The 19,985-nt window shown below is 27.9% G+C and overlaps 1 long non-coding RNA gene across 8 annotated transcripts in view; it reads right to left on the reverse strand.

Annotated features, from left to right (window-relative positions):
- Window positions 1-19,985, reverse strand: part of LOC147816807 (uncharacterized) — a 32,912-nt gene that overhangs the window by 2,121 nt on the left and 10,806 nt on the right. For 2 of the 8 annotated variants that reach the window (XR_015431607.1, XR_015431666.1), the window contains exons 3-5: window positions 4,693-4,813; window positions 2,231-2,467; window positions 1,334-1,520 (exon numbers count right to left, since the gene is read on the reverse strand). This is a non-coding gene — a long non-coding RNA (uncharacterized LOC147816807). Of the gene's footprint in view, window positions 1-1,333; window positions 1,521-2,230; window positions 2,468-4,692; window positions 4,814-12,087; window positions 12,323-12,644; window positions 14,684-16,470; window positions 16,588-19,985 lie in introns of those variants that run through there. The other 6 variants (XR_015431863.1, XR_015431782.1, XR_015431678.1 and 3 more) reach the window with 6 other exon arrangements.

Here is a 19,985-nt window from a genome sequence, read left to right on the forward strand (position 1 = left end):
ACATATTCAATAGCATGTTCGATAGCTTTTAAAAATAAATCTGTATCTGTCCATCTGCATGAGAGATTTTTATATGTTGATTTTCATCGTAACTGTCTTCATCATCTTCGCGAGATTCATTTTCACTATTGACAATATTAACGATCATTTCACCAGATCAAGTTGTTGAATATTGTTTTCTTGAGTGTCCGGAAGATAAAATTCAGATTATTTTTTGGGTGTAGTTCTAAAAATAAAATAGAACAACAACAAAAAATCCTTGAAATATGTGATAGATCAGTTAAAGCGGAAACTTGGATAATCAGGACTCTACTGTATACATACAGCACAAAAAGGATAAAAAAAAATTAAAAAAAAAAGAATTTTAATAAATTTTAGTAATACATATATATATGCATTACTAAATTTATGTGTATAATGTAAGGATAAAATACAAGACAAAAATATTTTTAGGGAAAATGAGAAAAATTAATCAATAAAAGTTTTTTAAAAATATTAAAAAATTAAAAAGTTGGCAATAAAAAATTAAAAGATATAATGTCATCATTAGCTTACACAATTACATCCACAGAACAGAGTCCTTTCTAATATTGTATCGTATGAAGCAAAATACATCAATACAATATGTAAGAAGCACAAAAACAAAATGCTTTACTTAAAAAATATTTCATCCCCTTGTTTTCTTTGTATTTTATCTTATTTTATGGCTTCTGCAGCTTATGTGCAGAAAAATAAAACTTCTCAATTTTCTTTAGTAATATTTTTTCTTGAATTAGTTCTTCTCTGTTTAATGTGTTCATATATATATATATATATATATATATATATATATATATATATATATATATATATATATATATATATTGCTCTTTGTGGGAATCAAGTATCCTATTTAATAAACCAATTAAAATTACTAAGATTTCCCTTATTCCCTAAAATGAAACATTTTAGATTTACTTTGCAAGATTTTCCTTAACTTATATTGAGAAGCACAACATTTCGTGACCACACTTTGATAAACGTTTTCTGTCTAATAATTAATAAATAAATTTTGTACCCTCCTTCCCTGCCTAAGACCTGTTTTTTATCCTTCCACTCGGCAATGCCGTTGTATATATGTGAAAAAATACTTTACCAAAAATAATAACATAACATGTGACAAATAGCACACATAAAAGCCAGGGAAAATATTCTAAACATAAATTTAGGCAAAAAAATAAAAAAAAAGATTTGGGACACTTAAGCCTTGCAGTGACCTGAATGTCCCAAACTCCACTATTACAAAATTTTGCAAGCAAATATTGATAGAAAATTTGGATCATAAATGACTCACCCACCACCCACAATACTCTTGGGTGGGACCTGACACTCATACAGGCCCTCATTTGCAGATATTTAATTTGGAGTGCCCAATTATTACTTATTTGCATGTATACACTGTGGAATCGAGTGTCACCTGTGTAAGGATACTCTCCAACAGTCAACAGTCATGAAAATCTTTTCAACCTAATCCAAGACACCTAAAAAAAAAAAAAATTATTACACAGGGATGAGATTGTTCAAAAGGAAAAAAAAAAGCTGAATTTCCAAGCAAGTAAATTTTACGCGTGTGCAATCGTTTAATAATAAATTACAGACAATTTAAGATAATAAATAACAATGTGTTGACATAAACTTGTGTACTAATTTATTATTAAGTAAATGATTACAACAATACTTAATATTTAGTAAAAAGTAAAATTACCAATTGAAAAAATAAGCTAGAAATTATATTTTTCTTCAGTTCACATAAGAGACAATTATTACGTGAGAAACTGCATGATTTAGAAAATTAAAACTACTGAGAACATACATTAACATTCCATTTCTTTTAATTAATACTGTTCCATGATTTACATCAAATATATCAGAAACGTGACTTTTTAAATTATTTAGAAAATAAAATAAATTTTCACAATTGGAATCACCATGTTCATATTATAATGTAATCTAGCCAGAGTCCTGTGAAACACATCAATAACTGTAAAGTAGGAATATATATTAATTCCTTAACATACGAAAATTGCTATTTTAGTTTGAAAAATTATATGATAATCAGCAACTGTTTAGATAATTATTTTTCATTTTATTGCATAAATACATTATACATACAACATAATTTTTTAAATTTTGGATTTTGGTGCTGAGTTAATTAACTCTTTTTTCAAAAAAATAAAATAAATTTAATCACTTTTTAAATGATTGCTTTTGTTTGCTATATCTTTTACGTTCGCTATATCCTTTTTTGTGTGTTTAATTTCCGATTGCTGAAAATGCTTCATGTTTCACAAAGCAAGCAAAAAGTCCTCTAATAAGATCAAATCGTGCATAATGCAGCTTGTGAATGATGGTTGCTTCAGTTGGGAAAAGTTTTATATATTCTTGTAGTAATAGCAAAACTGACACAAATCAGGGTTACCACTCAAATCTGGAAAAAAAAAAATCTCTATACATATTATACACAATATATTAAGAGGAAACAACAATTACTGTGTTCTTGTGTGAGCTATATTGTTTAGTATAGCTGAAATATCATGGTTAAATATCACGCATTGAGTGGTCACCATTTTTTAAAAGATAATAAGAAACAAAAGATAATAAGAAACAAGAGATAATAGGAAACAAAAATAAGAAACAAAATTCCCTGTATTTTCCCAGCATGCAAAGAAAAAAATCAAAATTCCCTGCATTTTCCCTGTTTCTTGAGGTGATTTTTAAATTCCCTGCATTTTCCAGGTTTTCCCTGTGGAGTAGCAACTCTGCAAACAGATTGGTGATTAATTTAGTTGTTAGCCCGTCTTCAAACATCTTTTGACAAATCCTACTTTTTTTTCTATGCAAGCACAGAATGTAAGTTTTGAATATATTCTCTTCATGTTTCGCTGATATTGTAATGCCCAAATATACTAATAATCGCTGATAGAAAAACAGTCACCTTTAAAGGCAGATCAATGAGGCAGATTTTACATTCATTTTAACCTATTTTGAAAAAGATGGGTTTTTGAAGTTTCTTCTTAATTCTGAGAAAACATAAACTATCTTTTAAGTTTTCCTGTTCTGTTATACAAATTAACAAAATTAGTATTTAAGATTTTTCGGCATTAGTAATTTTAGTAAAAAAAAAGAAAATAATAATTAACTTATGCTGTGTACATTTTATCAGTGTTAAAATCATGTTTTGTTTAAGAAATACAGATTTAACAGTGTAACATTTCATTTCAATCAGAATTTTTTTTAAATTCTTTTTGTGTTTAATGATTAAAATTCTAATAAAATGTATAAATACTAAATACCATTTAACTATAAAACTACACTAAAATTCTTAATATTAGTAATAAAAAAAGGTTAATATTATTTAATTAATGCAAACCATTTAAAACTAACTAACCAAAATCAACCCGACTTATTAACAATGATATATAAAGAACTTTTTTTTATAAGGTCTCTCTGCCGAAGTAGTTTTAGCAAAAAAATAATTAACTTGCTAAGCAAAGAAATATACCAGGTGATTTCGTGTTTAGGGTTGTAGCAGCCTTGAATGAAACATCGGAGGACAATTTTATCAGGGTACATAAAAATCAGATTTTGTTTAAAAGAAAGATATATATATTAAATATTATAAATTTTACTTCAATAACATTTTTTATTTTAAATTATTTTAACTATTAAGGATCTGAACTCTAAAATGCACAAATAATATTTAATATTACTTAACAGTAATGCATTTGATTTCCCAAAAACTAATCGAACAATTTTGCTAAATTTTGCATTTCGCAATTTACAACTGCATTCTTTAAAATGATCTAAAAACTTCTATACTTTACAATCCAATAGTTTTTTGACTATTACTATTAAATTTAAAAAAAAGTTATATATACTAAAAGTTGTATTTTGTATAGAATCTTCATAAATTTTTTTAAGCATAATTATAAGCAAAAACTTTTGAATTCGCTTAAAAAGTTCTAAGACTGATGGTGAAATACGTAAAAAGTAAAATTGACATTAAGGGGTTCAAATTCTGGTAGTGACTCCTGCCCAGGCTATCCAGAATATATTTTCCAGAATACCGTTAGATCCTATATTCTGGGGGTTTGAAATTTGAAACCATCAACAAAGAAAAGTATGTTTATACAGAGAAAATACATTTATGTGTGTAACTTAAATTTTTGCCTGCATTAATTAATCAGCATATTTGAGGTCACGCCCTTGAACCATTAAGATAGAGTCCTAAAAGGTAAAGATCCGATAATATTAAATCAAAAGCTACTTAGGGTTGTCCTTTTTATTTTGAGCACTATACATAAGGAAATCTAGTTAAAATCTTTCATGTAAAAATTAACTAAAATGAGTCATAAAATAATGTAGAACATAAAAAGTTTGTGGTTTCAAAAAGTAAGAATTTCCTTTTCTTCTATACAAAAGTTTATGATTAATACCTTATAAAATGCATAAATTAATTTAGCGTAAAAATGCTCTTTAATTTAGTTGAATTCGGATTAGATAATTGTTGGCTGACCACCAAAAAATCAAGAAAGCTATTGCTTAAATTACAATAAGAAAAAAAAATCTTATGAAAAAAAAAATTTCTATAATGGAATAAGAAAAAGCCTTTAGAATTAAATTAAAAAAAAAATAGACAAATAACTAACTTACTTCTGACTCTGCCTGGAGGTAAGGATACAGAAGAAGACATTGACCAGCAAGAGGAACTGGTAGAAGGAGGGCTGGGATTCAAATGCTGATCTGTTAGAAGCGAATCAGTGTAGCTCACCTGCTGAAAAACGTAAAATATTTTCAAGCAATGAATGTCAGATACATGAAAATACAATTTGAAGAAAAATATAACCTTCAGAACAAGAATACTTTTAAATAAAAGGCATTTTTGGAGAATTGCACTATCTTATGGTTTTTGGGTTTCATTATTATTCAGTTTAACATTTATAACAGTAACGTTTCTTGTGCCTTGCAAGACAAATTAACTATGAAATTTGTCGCTTGCTTATCCCGCTTGAACAGTTCGTCATAGAATGCTATGACACTGATCTTCTTAGTGCTATGAGTTATAAACATGCCAAATTTCATTATTTTTGGAACACAGACTTAGCACAAAGACATACAGACATTCATTCCAATATATATATAATTTTATTTCCCAGTGACGTTATTAAAATTTTAAATAACTTCTATGTTAGGAAAAATGAGTACTTACATCATATTTACTCTTTTAATCTCAAATATGTAATCACAAAGCTAAGGAACTAGTAAAACTAGGAGACTTTATTACTTAAAATTGGAAGAAAATAAATTCTAGAATCATTCTACCAAAATAAGTGAACATAAGAATATTTAGAACAAAGCTGTTAAATGTTTCAAAAGTTATAGTTTAAAGCAAAATGCAGATATTTTAAGTTCAAAGTGAGCTTCTGCAGCCATTTTCGTATAAAAACTTTTAAATTACTATTTATTTACAAAAAATCAATTAATATGTGTCAGACATAAAGACAAGTGAAGATAATGAAGTTTGAAAGTTTCATAGTTTGGAAGTTATAAGGGTTTTTCTGTGCAAATAGGTTTAACTGAACATATTTACTTTTTATGAAAGAGTTGGGATTTAGCAATTTTTGCTGTATTATGATCAGTTTAAGTACTCAAAGAGCTTTTCCAGGGTGTGTAGCGTAATCACACAAAAATAAGTAAAAAAAGTAATTTTTAAGCACCTAAAAAATATTTTTAAGCACTATATACATTATCAAAATGAGAAATAATTTTCAAAGACTTTACATGATCATTACTTTTCCCCTAATCTCTTAAAAATAGAGCGCATATCTTGTCGAGACAAATCCCCAACTTTCTTCGGGTTGGCATTCTAAATAATATAATCATGCAGTACTAGCTATTTTACAATACCTAGACACAATAATAGCCACAGACATTTTAAAATAGCTGCAGCTGTTTGAAAGTTAAAAGGGTGCATAGAGACTTCAACTTTACTGAGTTTCAGGTATATATACTGCATTAGTTTATTACTTTATAATGAAGCTCCTCTGATTTTGATGTACTTCAATTTAGGACAAAATAAACATAAGTCAAGCATTTAAATGGAATATCTGACCCTTACTGAATAAAAATTATAAATTTAAAGTTATACATTTAGTTAGTATTTGAATATGGACTTATAAGTTTAGAAGTCGAACAAAAAGTTTTTATAATAAAAATTCAGGGTTAGTCAATTTTCAAATAAACTTTTCTTTTAAAGGTCGATATTTTTTGCAAAATAAGCTTATTTTACTAGTCAAATACATAGTTATTATAATTTTATGTTGGAGTAGTTTCTTAATATTTTATTTATAACGATATGAACGGTGTATTTTATTTATAATGATCTTGACTTGAAAAGTGAGACTGCACTTGAGAAAAAATAAATTAAAACATAGGAAAACAGAATATGTCATACAATACAGGCTTTATAATGGGCTAAGGAAAAATTAAAGAAAAAAATAAGGAAATTTTTTATAACAGCAGATATATGCCAGACTACGTTTAAAAAAGACAAAGGGCAAACTAAAAAAAAAAATTGTTTTATTGAAATATATATTAAATATCCAAGAAAAAAACTAATTTATTGATTTGTTAAACGATTATTTTGATTTTCTGTGTTTTATGCTTGTTTCAAAAGGGAACGTTTTTCCTGATATTTCAGAATCAATAAAACTTAGAGTTAATAACTCATATCAAACAAGTAAAATTCAAATATATATAGCTAACAGTTCAGATTATTCTCACCAAGAATCATATAGCAGTATCAGTAGAATAAAAAGAAATAATAATTTTAATGGTTACCAAAAATCAAACATAAATTGAAAAAAAAAAAATCTGAATGGTGAAGTTAAAAAAAAATCAATTCAGCACCTTCAATTTCATATTTTTCTCAAACAAAACTATTTAAGACTATAAAACAAAAGCTTAAAAGAAAGTGATGATACAAATCAAGTTTGTTATGGGGCTTGAAAGACTGAAAGAAAATATTAGTGACGAAACTATGTTCTGTGCCTCTTATGAAAATCAAGGCATTTGAGTTTGGATATACATTTATACAATAGTATCGGAAAAAGTGCATGAAGCTGGTGTGATAGTATGGAATTGCATGAGCACAAATGAAGATGATTTTATTTTTCAACTAGCCTCACACCATACACTAAAATATTGCTTAATACAAAATCATAATGGCACCGTAGCTAGTTAATTCCCCAGATCTTACCCAACTGATAGTTAATGGATAATAAAGAAAGAACTATAAGAAGTTGCTCTAATTAACAAAAAGCGAAAAGCATTAGGACTACTAAGACTTGAAAGAAAATTGTCAAACACTTGTTTATTCCATGTAATTGTTTATATGCAGTGATCAAAGCTAAAGGTGATGCTGAAAAGTAATTTCAAATAATTAATTTTTTTTCTCCTTTTATAAATGAATTGTAGTGCTTATAATAAAATATTTTAATATTTTGGACCACATCAATTTTTATTCTTATGTTATGTTATTATTTCATTCAAAAATACATTGTGCAATGTTACTTTTAATTTTCATGTTACTTTTTAATTTTTTCAATGTTTAAAAATAACATATATATATATATATATATATATATATATATATATATATATATATATATATATATATATATATATATATATATATACACACAATACATTCTTTATATAGTTGTGAACTCAGCTTTAAAGAAACAAAACTGGAAATTACATATATGAAATTCATACATTGGAATTAATTAAGATCAAGTACTTGCATAAACACAACAAAAAATTTGTTCCCTAGGGTATAATTATTTTATTATGAGTTATTTAATAAAAGGAATAACAAATATCACAATTTTGACCAGAATAGGTTATGAAAATTAGTAGTTCAAATGAAGAAGCCACTTTTTAATAAAACTTCTTTTTAATGGCGAATTTTGCGATTTTAATTACTACTTGGTTTATGCAAATGATAAACTAAAGACTAGTTTGGCTGTTTTTTTATTTATTAATTTATTTTTTTGGTGTCAACTTTTCCAAAACAGAGAAAGGAAATTAAATTTTATTATTTTAAAAAAATTTAAAGCTTTAATATTTACATTTAAGTAAAAAATAATTTTTTTCATAGTTTAGCTATGCTACATGCCATAAAATGCTCTGAAAATCTTAATATCACACAATTTAGCTCTCTAGGTCAACTCTCTATCTATTAATTCACAAATTGTAAAAAATTTTTAATGTAATTTTTTTAATTTAAATTAATAATAATTTTAATTTCAAACATGTTTAGCTTATCCAAATTATTGACCTTAATTTTTTTATTGAATGATTGATGTAGAAATGCCCATTACTCTCAAAAGTACATAGAAAATCTGCTACAAAATTAATTTTATTAAAAAGTAGGCAACATAAGTTATATATATATATATGGAACGAGTTATTAAAGAATTAAAATATACAAGTGGGCTGCGCCCCCTGCTCGCTAACGCTCACCAACCCCCGAAAATTGCTACGCAATCTTAAATGGTTTGCTTCGCAAGCCAAGCTCGTTTTGCTCGCGACTAACTTAGGTACATTGCAAATGCGCAAAATTCTCAAAACAATCATTCAAATCCATATAACAACTTTTTTTTTTAAAAAAATTACATCTTTGTAGTAAATACTAAGTCATTAAAATAAATTTGAATTCAAATAAATGACATGTAATTCGTTAAGCCCATTAGAAATGTGCTATAGTATAAAATCTTAAGATAAAATTTCTAAAACTGATATCTCTTTAAAAAGGTTAAAATTTTGGCTATAATTAAGTCTATTAAAAATTGAAATAAGTGAATTGCAATGGAAAAACCTGCATAAACAAAACATTATGTTTTTAAAAAATAATAACCATGAACGATTCACAACTTTGTTAAAAACATAAGAATAAATCGTTGAACTTTGACATACATAAGAAAAACTTGCAGATACTAAACATTAATTTGAAATAAATACTAAATACGAACAAATACTGAGAAAGATTAAGGGCTTTGTTAATAACAAAAAATAATTACTATTAAAGATTAAGAACTTCCTTAAACACACAATTATAAATTTCTGGACTTGGAGCTATCACTGTTAGGCTGTCAAATGATCTAACCCTAGAGAGGACAACATAAAGTTGTCCATGACTAAAAACTGGTTCAGTCTACATAAATTTGTGAAAAAAAGCGCTTTTGACAAAATATTAAAATGGAGATCTATCAACAAAGACTACTCACTTCTGCCTAGCTTAATAGTATGAGATTGCCGCAGCTGAATTGAACAACCTGCTGATGCTCTCTCTGGTTATTCCAGTTTCCGTTTTTAAAAGGGCTATATGTTGAGCCACTTCAGCTAGATTTGGCATGTGACATTTTTAGCGGCAATCATTGGTTGATTTTCTAGCGTTGCCATTCGGGAAGTTGTAATGAGGATTTTTTTGTCGCCGTGTAAGAGAAATATATATATATAGATTTACAAATAAATCAGTTTCCTGAGTTATAACTTAATTAAAAAAAGAAAAATTTTTAAATATTGTATAAGAAATTTGAAAAATTCATTAAATGCTTTAATAAAAAAAATTATACTAAAAATAAACAATATTAAACAATGAGAAATAAGTTTTATTTCTCTTAGAATTCATAATTTAAATAGTGAAAACTAAACTATTTCATTCATGTAAATGTTAATATAACTGAAAAAATGATTTTTATGAATAAATTTTTTTTTTAATGTGTGATATACATTTTGTAAGTTGCATAGTAAGAAAGGAAAGTTATTTTGATATTAGTAACTATATTAAATTTAACTAAACTTATTTGCAAATAGCATAAGATATTTAAATTTTTTTTCTTACCAGAAGAGATTCAGAATATCAAAATTGTACTATGTTAAGAGAAATTCAGCAGAGTTTAAAATGAAGATTTTATTTTGCTCATTTTTCAGGTATCCACAGAATATTACTTAAGATTTCAGGACACAAAATATATTTCAATTCTTCAGATTTAATTACAATTTTTTAAATAAAGATTTAACCCCTAGCAAGCTTATCAATAATTATGATCACAGTGAATGAATAAATATTAAATTTGACTTTAAGGCAATAGAATAAAGAATTATTTGATATTTGCACTACTTTAACTAATATTTAAAGTTTCCCTGTATTTGATCTTGCTTAACACAATTAATTAAATGTATTACATTACTATTTCATGAAAATGTTATATTGACTTATTGAAAAAAGGTAGCATGCTTAAAAAATAATGAAAAGTAATGGAATCTTATTAAAGTGATAGAAAAAAATTTTCACAAAAAAACATTCTATTATTATTTACAAAATAAACAAATTTTAAAGAACTGTTAAAAACTTAGTAGAAGGGTTAAATCTTGTTTATATTGATGCTTTAAAATGAGCAGGAAAATCGTGTCACCAAATTCATACACGTCAAAAATTAAAAGAGTCATTTTTCTCAATTCTTTTCTTTAACTTGTCCATGCTAAAGCATTCTTTTTTATTTGTCTTATTTTTTTAATTACTATTATTTCATGTTAAACTGTGATTAAAAATTCTAAATGAGCAAAAAAAAATATGCACCAATTACACTTACTTTGTATTTAAATTATATTTTTAAGAAAATAATGCAAATGAAATATCATAACTGTTCCTTTGTTCCCAAAATGGAATTTTGAACTTTTAAGTAATTTATTACATTAATCAAGAAATCTGTAGATGAATTCACATCTAATCTGATTTAGTATGAATTTCTAATTGATTTAAGTATACATGATTCATATTCATAGATTAATTTGAGTATTTTGTTCTACACATAATTTTGAATATATCCCCAATATTTGTGTATAAACTATCCCAAATACATAAAGTGGCAATAAAACTCAATTGGTGGCTTTAGATGAATAAAATAAAATTCCCGGGTTATAAAGAGCATTTTTCTTGAAAGAATATTAAAGTTTGATTTTATAGTATATAAGTTTTACTTAATTTTAAAAACTCCATGTGTTACTTTATTGAGTGTAATTACTGTCCCCCCAGCTTTCTTCAATAAATTGGGAGTAAAAAAAAATTTAATTTGTACAAACTATATAATAACTTACTTTTATAGAAATTTCTTTCAATGCATAATTACCGAAATAATTACATTAGGAAAATGACTGCCGAATAAGGGATTGTATTCAAATAAGATATAAATATTATTAATTGAGAAAACGTTAAAAAAAATTTAATTAAAAGTGTTTGGATAATTATGAATACATTATTTTTTGTGTCCCACAGATAGTTTTGATTTAAAAACGTGAGCTTTGTAAAAAACAAATAAACTGAATAGCTAAAAAAACTATATCCAAAATTAGATGCATTTTTTAAAATTTATTTTTATTGGAAGTTTGCTCAACATATATTTCTTTCCTTTTTGCACCAAAAAAAATTTAGAATATTTGCATAAAAAGTTTCACTTATAGTTTTAACTAGATTAAGATCTAAATGTTGTAATTTCAATTTGGATCTTTTAGTTAGCTCTACTTATAAAAAGTTATTAATATTATATATTTTTTATTTTTACATATAATAAACAAAGATTCAGTTCTTTTAAAAAAAAGAAAAACAATTTCCCCATGACCTAGAAGTTAGCAATTTCAGCATTAGTAATTTGTTGATAGTTTTTAACTATACAGTAACCTCCCGATTATTTACTGAATTGAGTGACCCTTGAAGCGCGGATAAGCAAATTTGGGGATAATCTGTTAAGGGTTCCAAGAATGTGTTGACTAACTTAATGACCATGAGGATAATACATTCCCAGTCATCAAATTAAGGCAAGATGGAAAAACTTTGCTATCAATATTATTGCTTTGAATAGCAACAATACCATCCAGGAGAAGAAACTGCTTTGATGGAATCTATTCATTGAAATTTGAACTTCATCCTGTATTCGTAGTTCCACAACTGTAAATCATGACTCACATTGTTTTGCTGTTTCTCACCATTTTTAGTGCTCCTTATTACTAATTTATTGCACTTGAAGCTGCAATGTTTCAGTGTAGACCTATTATTTGATTAGTTGCGAACATCTAGACTACAAACATGAATCTTTGCTAGTATGTTGTTCTCAAAAGTCTTGAAATAGTTTCATCTCTATGAATTTGTTAGTTCTCAATTCTAAACGTTATGTTGTTTGTCCTTGTGAAAAAAAGGTGAAGCGCTGATGATCTGAATTCTCTTTTTGTGGATAATCGGAAGTTTACTGTAAAACAATTGCATAAATATGGGTAATAAAATCAATATCAAGAATAAAAGTTCTATTTATGCCAAAAGTGAAGAACAAACGTGGCATAAATAAAAAGATTACACAAAGCATGCATATTTATCAAAACTCAATAAAGAGTTAACTTCTGAGCTTCTAAGTTAACATATAAATAGGAAGAATCCACAATGTGCTAGTTTGGAAAAAAAAGAGTAGCAAGAATTGTTAGAAAAAAATAGGCTAGGCCCTTTAAGAATAAGTTAACATTAATATCCTCATAAAAATCGATGCAAATACCTGCATAGTTAATTAGAGGTATGACTTTTTACAGTAACGAAGAATGGCACTGAAAATCCTGAGTCATTATTGCCAAATGAACTTTATTCCAAACATCCTGAAACTCCAACAGATAGTATGGAATAAAGCAAATAAATCAGTGTTAGGTTTGCAAGTACTCACTTGGAAAATAATTTTAATTTATAAACATTATGCTTTACTTTCATCAAAAGTCTACATTTTATTCAAGAAATAATAATAATACAGTCGAACCCCGCTATAGTGAACCTGGGATATAGTGAACACTCGGATGTAGTGAACTTTTTTAGCGGTCCCGTCCGTATACCTATTTAAATAATGTTATTTTTAACGCTTATAGTGAACAGCTTAGAACTCGGAAACTCGGTTATAGTGGACTCAAATTTCATTTCTTTAAATATCTTTTTCAGTCCTCCATCTTTAAACTTGTAGGTGTTGGGACTGAAAATGAATGCATTCCAATAAAATGCGTCATATTACTCTCCTTTATGCCTATCACTTTCAACTATACTGAAATAAATGTCAAACAGATCATTTATCTTATACTCCCCCCTCCCTGACAAGCCTCGCTTTATCTCTTTTCCCCAAGCTTGCTCTACAACTAGTTAACTTGGCCACCTGCTGAATTTTTGAAATTTTCTTATCTGTTCAAACCATATTCTTTACAAATCACCCCTTGACAATCAAGAAGGGGAACAATTTAACTCATTCTACAGCTGCTCTCTTCATATTCTTACATTATCTATTTGAGACAAGATTTTTATTTCAAAAGCAGTGAAAATGGCAAATTCTCTAAAGAGAAAAGCGTTTTCGATAGAGGACAAAGTTAAAATTGTAAAGCGTATTGATGATGGAACCAATCAATCGACACTGCGTAAGGAATTTTCCTTGTCAAAATCTACAGTTTCAAACATTTGGAAAAATCGAAGTGCAATTCTTGCGGCATACGGCAAAAACATGGTTACATTGAAAAAACTACGTGGAGCTGAAAGAGAAAACGTAGAAGATGCTTTGTTAAGATGGTTCGAAAGCTTGTTCGAAATGTAAAAATCTTGCATTCTTTGCACATTGTAGATAAGAAAATTGATGAACTCAATTTAAAATCAAATTGTATTCAATCAAAAATCAAAATTTTTTTTCATAAAAAGTGAAAATAAAACTAATATTTAGCGACATAATTACTTTTTTCATCAATTTTTGCTTTATTATCTGTTAATTAGTTAATAATTTTTTAAATAACTTATGCAAAATTGCAAAGCCAATTTTCAATCATTCAACTGTCTTATGCAAAAAATATTCTTCAAAAAATTTGGATATAGTGAACCATCGGTTATAGTGGACACATTACTGAGTCCGCAGACGGTTAACTATAGCGAGGTTCGACTGTAATTGGAAATAATAATAATAATAGGAATTGGTTTTCAAGAATATATTGTAATAAATTCAAAAATATATTTTTCATTTTTAAGAAAAAATATGTGGTTAGTGGTTGCGATTATTTACGATAGCAATTTGTAATCAAGTACTTAGTAATACAGATTCAAAAACATTCTTATTTTTTTATAATAAATTGTTTAGACAATAAAGTAAAAGTATATTTTACTATGTGTTTAGGTATTGTGTATAATGCAAAATAAAATGATGGAGATAAGATTATCATTAATGGGTTGTTTGAATGAAAATGTTTACTGGTTGTAGGCACAAAATATATGACAAATTTTCCAAAAGTGAAATGAACTGTCATTTACATATTTCCTAGCAATATTATTTATTTTCTTAAAAATATTCAATAACTTTTCAAAAAAATATCATTTAAAATATTTTTCATGTTTTTTTAATAAATTATTTATTGATAAGAAAAAAATTAATTATTTTCTTTGTATGTTTTAAAAGCATTGAAGTGAGCATGCAGTAATTAATTACATTTTCTCATGCAATGGCAATTTAAAACTTTAACTAAATTTTTGTTTTAAAGTTTCTTTATTGCTAGTCATTGATTTGCAGACTTCAATCAATTTTAATGTAAAAATTATCAACATTTAGTTAATTATGATATGAATTCCTAATTGACTGAGAATGACATATAGGGTAGATGGGTGGAAAAAGATGCAAAGAGTGAACCCACATTATATTGCAAAATATGAAAACATTTGCAGAAGTAAATTGAATGATGAATTTTATATAATCAATTTAAAAAAAATTTGTACCAGATTACAGTTACTCTTGTACATGCTATTAAACAGAGCAAATGCTGGGCTGAATAAAGTTCAGCAACAAGGGCTACACTACATGGAATTTAATATATAAAGTTTTTGCATGTAATAATGTAGTACAATTTTACAAAAGTAATTGAATGAATTTTAAAAAAAATATTCAAATGTACTTAATACAGGATTCCCACTCTTTTAAGAAAGCAAAAATAAAGGACTTTAAAAATAATAGGATTGTTTATCATCGAATATGCATATATACCACCAGTGACAGTGCCAATTATTGACCTTTCTTGAAAAAGAAAATCAATCAATAAAAAAAAACAATAAAAGGCAACTTTATTATAATATAAGTACTGATAAAATTGTATTTACTAACAGGGCTCGTCAAAGTGAGACCGAGTAATTTTTGCAAACCTAAGTCGGATTTTTGAAGGGAAAAAAAACATTTTCAGACTGTTAACGGTTAACAATATCTATGAAACTAATCAGTATTCCATCTTTAATAATTTCATTGAAATTGAATTGTAAAATTAATTGGTGAAATCAAGATTTGCAATTTTCTTTTCATATATTTAAAAAAATAAAGAAAGTTGAGAAAAAATTATGACAACAAGTTTTTATATTGTGGTTTCTAGAAAATAGCTGCCTACTTGTTAAAAACAAAAAGAGGAACACAAAGCTTGATAAGCTAATCATGGGAAATTATGACACAAAGTGAAAACAAAATATCAAAAACTAAACTATTGATATAAAAATATCAATTTATAAATGTTTCATGCTGAAAATAATTTTTTGAGCAAACAGTTTTAATTAAATTACTTACTAATAAAGAATATCACATGTTTATAGTAAGTAATTCAAGAAAAAACTTACTTCTTACATGAATCATAATACTTGATTTTAAAAATTGAGTGAATATGAATTGCGAAATTGGATTTTAAAAAAGCGAAAATACAAATTACAATACTGAATTTTTAAATCGCGTAAATAGGAATCATGATGCATAACTTTTAAATCACGAGAATATGAATCACATCGCATAACTTTTAAATTAGCTAAATATCAAAATTGAAGATTGATATTAAAATCGTGTGAATGAAAATCGTGATATTAGCAGATTCCGATGGAGCTCCTAATATTCAGAATGGCGAAAATCAGCCAAATCAAAGGAATCAAATTGGCAGAAGAATCATAAACGTCTCGTCAATGTGATTTAGCAATAGTTTCAAAATCTCGTCGGATTATAAAACTTTGATTCGCGAAGCGCGCTAACCAATGGTCTAACAGAATTCCTGTTGGGGAAAAGGTAAACAAATAGAAATGTAAACAGTATTTTCCTCTTGGCTGTGTCACTTCCTGTGGTAAGTTGGGTCACTTCCTAGGGGAAGTTGGGTCACTTCCTGTTATCTCAGCTAGAAGGAAGTGGGTGTTTCTGTTTTAGTTAGTTATATCTTTGCTTTGGTTAGAGGATGTTTCTTCTCTTATGTTATGTTTAGAAAGAGCTATGTGATGTTAAAGAGTTATGTTTAGTTTATTTGAATGTAGTTTTTCTTACTTTATATTTAAAGATTTATATTCAATAAATATAGTTATACCTTTTCCATGAAGTGAATTTTTGAGTAGTAATAGAAGTCTTCAATATATTATACTTAGTAAGCTGGCTCCTATTTTTCAACATTGGTTATGGGCCAGGACATTTTAGAAGGGGGCCGTGAACAATTTGTATTGATATTTAGAAATATATTCTGAAGAACTTTTATAGAGAATGGCTTTGCTACCAGAAGGCTTTAACTTATTAAGTTATGATAATTGGGACAGGTGGAAAACAGACATTAAAATTTTGTTATTAGATAAAGGCTGCTGGAAATTTATTGATGGAAAAGAAGAAGAGTTGGAAGATTCAGCTACAAGAAGAGAAAAACAGGAATTTGAATTGAGAAGAGATAGATCATTTTCTACATTGTATTATGCAGTTCAGCCAGAATTCAGACCGCTTATTCAAGATTGTTTAGATGGTAAAAAGGCTTGGGAGAAATTGGTTCAGCATTTTGAGCCAAAAACAAGAGCCAGACTCATTCAGTTACTTGATGAGTTTTTTAGCATTAAGTATCAAGCTAATGAAAGTATAGGCCTTTTTATTGCTAGACTTAAAACAGCAGTGAAGAAGCTTAGTGAAGCAGGTCATGAATTAAATCAGTTGTTTCAAGGCTTCCAAGCAATAAGGCATCTACCACCTGAGTTCTCCGGTATAGTTCAGTTAATTTATCGTTGGAAGGATGAAGATTTTACGATTGATAAAATTGCCGAAGAACTGATAAGAGAAGAAAGCAGACTTACACAAGTGAAAGCTGATATTCATCCAGAGGTTAGTGCGTTTAACATTTCTTCTATAAGTAAAGATGAAGAAAGATATGGAGACAGAAAAAAATCTCAAAGTAAATTTGTAGAAACTAATAGAAAAGTCATTGGTCCATGTCATCACTGCCACAAGTATGGACATTTAGTTGCAAATTGTAGAGATAGATATGCCAGAAATGTAAAGTCAAAGTGGGGTAAACAGAAAAGGAATTTCAATGATCAGTCAGCTGCTTTAGTTGAGACTTATTCAACACACTCTGTGGAAGTTGGTGAAACCATGATTGAAAATGATGATAAAATATGGGTTTTGGATTCCGCTGCAACTACACATTTCTGTAAAAATAAAATTTTAATGTCAAGTTATGAAGAAACAAATAATGTAAGCATGGCTTTGGCTGTTGGGGATACTTCTAGTAAGGTACTAGGAAAAGGAACTGTTGAATTTTCAGTTAAAGTAGGAGGAGAAATGAGTAATATAACTTTAACAAATGTTTTATACAACCCAAGTATTCGAAGAAACCTAATATCTATTTCACGATTAGAAGCTGCAGGAGCTAATTTTGTTGGAACGAAGGGAAAATTATGGATTTATTCAAATGATTGGTTGAAGTTATTTTATGCCACTAGAAAAGACGGATTGTACTACCTGAAGCCATACAAATATAAAACTGGAACTCCAAAAGCTGAAAATAGTGGATTTAATGTTGGCACTTGTAAATCAGGAACAGATATAGCTACATTGTGGCATAGGAGATATTGTCATATTAATTTTGACTACCTTAAGGAAACTAGCAAGAACCAGAGTGTAAGGGGATTACCTAATATAGAAAAACCAGATGAAAATTGTGACACTTGCCTCCTTGCCAAGTCCAATAGAATCTCATTTAAATCAATTCCAAGTCGTACTTCTCAACCACTTGAAGTAGTATATATGGATGTCTGTGGTCCTATGCCGAAAACTTCAAAAGAAGGAAATAGGTATTTTTTGGCAATTATAGATGATTACAGTCGTGCAGTAGTTTTATACCTTATGAGGAATAAAAGTGAAGCATTTAGGAAATTTAAGAATTATCATGCAAAGATGGAACGCTTGACTGAAAGAAAATTAAAGTGTATCAGGAGTGACAATGGCGGTGAGTTCTGCAACAACCAATTTGAACAATACTTAGAAGAGCATGGAATTTGTGCTGAGCGAACTAATTACTATACGCCAGAAGAAAATGGTGTATGTGAAAGATTTAATAGAACTGCTCTGGATGCCATTAAATCTATGTTGAGGGATAGTAACATGAATGAAGAATGGTGGGATGAAGCAGTATGTTGTTTTGTTCATACGTGGAACAGAATTTCAAGAAAAGGAAAGAAAACACCGTATGAGATGTTGTATGGAAAGAAACCACCAGTAATGTATTTTAAAGTGTTTGGATGTAAGGCTTATGTTGGTGTACCGAAACAAAAGAGAAATAAATTCCAAATGCGTGCCAAAGAAGGTATAATGTTAGGTTATGCTTTTTCAACCAAGGGTTACCGTATCTACTTACCTGAAGATCGTAAAGTGATAGAAACAAAAAATGTTAAATTCAATGAAAATGAATTTTCAGTGGAAGTCATCCTGGACCCAAGTAGAAAACCACCAAGAAGAACAAAATGGAATGAAAAAGAAGAATCAAGTGATGAAGATATTATTCATAGGCCAGAATTTGACTCAAGTTGTAGTCATGAAAGCATCAAGAAGGTATCAGATTTAAACTGGTTAAGAAAAGCAACTAAACGATCAGATGGATCTAGAAATGATATTTATTATTTCATAGAAGGGTCTAAAAACCGATTTAGGTCATCAAATGACATTGAGAAATATTGCGATAGTCATGGAATTAAATTTGAAAAAGATATATTTGATTTTAGTGGTAGGAATGAATATTCTGGTAAAGTAACCAGAAATGAAGTCAGCATAGTACAAGAAGATGAAGCAAATTTAATTGAGTATAATATTCCAAAAAGCTACAAAGAAGCAGTTGAGTCAAGAAATTGTGAAAAATGGAAGAATGCAATGGAAGAGGTAATTGAAATGATGAAGAAAAGAGAAGTGTGGTCATTGGTAGAGAAACCGAAAGATACTAAAGTGATAGGTAGTAGATGGGTGTACAACCTAAAAACCGATAAATCGAATAAAATTGTGAGACATAAAGCCAGACTTGTTGCACAAGGATTTAAGCAACAACAGGGTATTGACTATTACGAAGTGTATAGTCCTGTGGTTAATTTTTCTCTCATAAGACTATGTTTTGCTATTTTTGTAGGTTTGATGAACTGGGTTCACTGTCAAGTCGATGTAAAAAGTGCATATTTATATGCAGACTTAACAGAAGAAATTTATATGGCACAACCTGAAGGTTTTGTAGTGGATCCATCAAAAGTGTGTAGATTAAAAAAGGCAATATATGGATTACATCAATCAGGACGTGAGTGGTACACTGAAGTAACTAGTGTGTTATATGAATTAAAGCTTGAAAAATTAGATTGGTGCAATGGAATATTCACAGGAGATAATGTGTTGCTATTGTTATATGTAGATGATATTGTGATAATGGGAAAAAGTCAAAAGCACATAGATCTAGTTTTAAAAGAGTTGAATCAAAATTTTGAACTAAAGGTTTTGGGAGAAACAAGGAAACTTTTAGGTATAGAATTTGAGAAAATTAATGGTCATTTAGTAATCCACCAGAAAGAATATATAGAGAATACAGTGAAG

This window comes from Parasteatoda tepidariorum, chromosome 1, assembly GCF_982258835.1.
Source record: "Parasteatoda tepidariorum strain Cologne lab strain chromosome 1, Ptep-v5.0, whole genome shotgun sequence".
Taxonomy (NCBI): Eukaryota; Metazoa; Arthropoda; class Arachnida; order Araneae; family Theridiidae; genus Parasteatoda; species Parasteatoda tepidariorum.